The sequence below is a fragment of the Alligator sinensis genome, unplaced genomic scaffold, assembly GCF_000455745.1.
Source record: "Alligator sinensis unplaced genomic scaffold, ASM45574v1 scaffold1914_1, whole genome shotgun sequence".
NCBI lineage: Eukaryota > Metazoa > Chordata > Crocodylia > Alligatoridae > Alligator > Alligator sinensis.
In genome coordinates, this window is record NW_005842804.1 from 593,364 (window position 1) to 597,420 (window position 4,057).

Genomic DNA, 4,057 nt, shown 5'->3' on the forward strand with positions numbered 1-4,057 from the left:
AATAATCTTATACCCAGGTAAGGGTAAAAGGAGAGCCAGATGCCCCTAAGCAACCCATAAATAGTGGAGTGAAGACAAAGTGTTTATTACTTAGCCTCGTGAAGGCCATATAAGTGCTCTCCCAGGGTGTGTATATGCCTGTGTCCCAGCTGCCAGGTCTGGCTTAGCTTTATTTCTCAAAACACTATAAAACTGGAAATCATTGTAATACTTGATTTTATCTGACTAGTCTCACACGGTATCTTCAGCCACTTAGCTTCCCTTCGGTAGGAGCAACAGGGTCCTCGTCCCCCCGGCCCTTCTCACAAGATCTCTTGCAGCGTCGTGGCCACGGCCTGCCCCTCTCCGGCGCCCTTCCCCAGGCAGCCCCCGCACCCGGACGCAGTCTCCGCGTAGAGCCGCCATGCAGGTTCTGGTTGATGCCCCTTTTTATTTACAAGCCAAGTTTCCTTTCAGTCCGGCCCATGCTCCTTCTCATCCGCTCGCACGTGCGTGCATGCATATTGCACCGTGGAAAACTGCCGCGCTTTTCCTCGGGGAATCCCGCAGTTTTTCTGCGCGTGGATGCCAGTTCTTTTCGGTTCCCTTGCCTGAGAAAGAGGACCAGTCGTTCGGAAAGCAGACGAATTGTAGAAGCTCGGGGAAAGAAGTCCTGGCGAGCAGGAAAAGTAGAGAGCTGCTGTCCCTGACCAAGGTTTCTGCAAATATCTTGGGACCACAGCGTCTTCCTCCATCGGTCTGAGCCGCACCCTGCCACGTTTTCTTTCCAGCACGCTGCGAGAGAGCTGCCGAAGGGCGCGCTGGTACGGATGAAGCTGCAGAGCGTCTCTGTAGAGGCCATCCCTTCCAAGAAAATTTAGCTTTCCTTTCCTATCCCACAGCCCTCAAAAGGAAAGTTTCAGTCTTGGTTTTGGGGAAAAAACCCAAACCGAACTGCTTGAATACGGATCAGTGCCACGCTCTTGCAGATAGCCTGAAACAGCCTCTCCGAGAGAGGTATGAACTTCCCCATTAATCACAGAAGAGTGATTATTTTGAGGCCTCAAGCTGACAGTTTAAATGGCAATGCTGGTAAATATTTAATTGCTGAGACATACATGAATACGTGACGGTGTGGCATACAGGTCCCATCTGCATGACTTGAGGAGGTCCCCATTACATGTGAATGGAGAAACCACAAGCGAATTATGCAGGCTACCCTAAATGCTTGCCGGTCAAGCCTTAATACCTGTATTACATGACTGTGCGTTCTGTACAAAACATACGTTGCAGAAAAGCTATTTTAGGAATGTTTTAGAGATTTTATTGGGACGATTTTTCGCATCCCTCTTGCTATAAAGCCAGGTGCCTTTGTTACCATGAGTCCAACTGCACAAGAGCAGAGGGGCCTATAAAAATGTCTTTACATGACAAAGTGGCTTTCATAACTAAAAATGTCACAGGCATGAAGTCAGATAGACCAAGGTCTTCTGGGGCTAGAAGCAGGTGCTGGGTCTCATTGGGAAGCTGCAAATCTCCCCCTTCCAGTGGGATAAAGCTCCATTTCTAATGCGACAGGCTTGCAGGATATTGCACGTTGACATCATCACGTTTTTATGCATCGAAAAGCTGGCACTCACCTGGCCTGGGCCTTTGCTAGGGAGAATTTTGAGGGAAATACCATCCTTGACGAGGAGGAGGAAACAGTTTTCAGTAGGTTAATTTATTTTTATAAGCTCAGGTGTTTGAAGCCGTTAAAGGGCTTGATTTGTTAGAGTATCTGTGTCTGGAGCGATCGTGATCGGGCAGTGAGCAAAGGGCGAGGGAGAGCGAGCAAAGGGGCACAACAATAGCTGTTGTGGCAGGGTGAGCATCGCTATGTAAGCACCTCAAAATCGAGAAAACGTTATTTAAATAAGCCTCTCGATTCCTTCTCCTCCCTCTCAGAGAAAACTAGCGTCATTCCTGCGGTAGAGATGGGAAGGGGCGTCGTGGTTTTTTCCTTCTGCAGGGTAGGTAGAGATTGTTATTCCTTTCTCTCTGCGGGAGCAGCAGTGGTCAGAAGAAAACCAAAAGACCACCATAAAGAAACAGTAGTAGGACATGAACAGGAGACCGTGCCATTGATAGAGAATGCCAGAACTGAATTTAGCATCCTTTCCGGCTAACCATGAAAAACAGGATGCTCTACTGGATCTCAACGACCTTTCGTATCTTCTTCATTTTTTTATTGCAACTTCCCTCTTTCAGGTGTGAATGGTTTTAGATTTACAAACCAGTGAGACCTTTATTGCTGGCCACTTTACTGATCGGTTATTACTCTTTAATACATTAATGTGAAAGTAGTATCCAGCACCCCAGTCAGGATTGGTCCCCATCGTGCTGGCACTTTTGCAAATCCTAACAAAAGAACAGCCTCTGCCAACGCACGGAGGGTGATATTTTAAGGGTGGAGGAAGACGAACACATAAAATACACTTTTCCCCCCCCTAAAAGTATTGTTATTTTTGTAATTAGACAAAGAATCAGTTCTCCCCTTACTCCTAGCCATCATTAATTGACTAACTTCATATAATCCGATTTATTCTTTATATTGAGATATTCTCTAAAATGTGAAGAGAACTTTCCAGAAAGAGGAGGGCATGGTCCCTGCTCCAAAAACTGAACAACGTGCAAAAGGAAGGCGAGGATTTTGTGGCTGACGTCTCTGATCGGAGCGCGGCGTGGCTGGGATAGGGCTGTACACGATGTCGAATGCTGTGCGTGCCTCATCCCCGAGACCCAGGCACACCCTGGCCGCTTGCATCTTCCCTGGCCCATCCCAGCTACACCATCCCTCCAGCACGACTGGAAAGAGAGTCAGACAAAGAAAGGCAGAAAGCAATACAGGAGTCAAACAAAGGCATCAGAGGACAGGAGATTATTAATCCCATAGTAAGCTTTTCTGGGGAACACTTCTAAATTGAGCAACCTAAACTGCCTCCCAATCTGCCAGAGCTGGCTCCCCGCCACCCTGGCGCACCAGCACCACCTGCCCCCCTCCGCCTCGCTCCCATCCCCATCCCCATCCCCATCCCCATCGCCCTGCAGCGCCCTGCCTCCCTGCCAACGAGCAGGTTGAATCGCAAGATAAGTTAACAAAATAGAGAGGCAGGAAGTTAGTTGGCTATTTCCTCGGCATTGCAGAAGACGTGGGTCCGAGGAAGAGTTTGCAGGGTTTTGTGGATGTTGATTGCTCCGGGGGTCGCAGGAATCGTGGCTGGGGCCCCTCGCGGGAAAGGGCCCGGGGGAGCGAGCGCTAGCCTCGGCACCCCTTTGTGCCTGGCTCCAGGTGAAAGGCACACGGCTGCTTTGAAACTTGGAGGTGTTTCTCCTCTCTCCGTCCGGTGCAAAGTGGTAAATGTGCCTATTAAAGTGCTAATGTCCTGCAAGTGGAATCCCACCTCCAAGTGTGTTAGGGTAATGAGTTCACACCTAACTAATGGAGACTTAATAGACTCACTAACGGGCTGCCTTTCCCCCAACAGTTTATGACCTCTCCGGATGGCAGTTGTTAGGGCAGAGCGAGCGAGGTTAGGGGCTGAGCGCTGTCCTCCAGCCCGTGCAGCAGCTCCCTTTGATCCCCCTGGTCTCGCAGCCCCTGGCCTCGCTGCCTTGCTCGGGCTCCGGAGGCAGTTTCCAGGGACACTGTCTCTCCACCTTTCTGCGAGGAAAAATAAACAGTTTGAGGCTCCCGTGTCTTTATTAAACATTTCCTTTAAACTGCATACTTTGGCGCCGTGCCCAACTGCACCAAGAAAGCTTCCACAGAGCAGCGCGAGCCTCCGGCTTGGCCACTGGGTTCCCAGGATAAACGACCCTTTGAGAGAGCACGCACCTGCGGCGGGAGCGCCTCCCCGGGGCGTCCCACGGAGGTCCCCTCGACTCCCTGCGGCACGTGACCCTCCGGGCGCGTTTGGGGAAGAGACGGGGCTGAGCGAGGCGTGCCTCGCACACTCGTGTGGGTGCCTGCGCCCACCTGGCGGAGAGGCAGGGAGGCCTACCCGACGCGGCGAGCTTCCATCCTGGCGCGGAGGAA

At 51.0% G+C, this 4,057-nt stretch overlaps 1 long non-coding RNA gene across 1 annotated transcript; it reads right to left on the reverse strand.

The window, feature by feature from the left end:
• Positions 1 to 2,620: 2,620 nt before the first annotated feature.
• On the reverse strand, positions 2,621 to 3,977 carry LOC106722871. The gene is made up of 3 exons (XR_001358878.2): positions 3,857 to 3,977; positions 3,482 to 3,682; positions 2,621 to 2,826 (listed from the first exon to the last, which is right to left on the reverse strand). It is a non-coding gene; the product is annotated as an uncharacterized LOC106722871 (long non-coding RNA).
• Between the last annotated feature and the right edge of the window lie 80 nt (positions 3,978 to 4,057).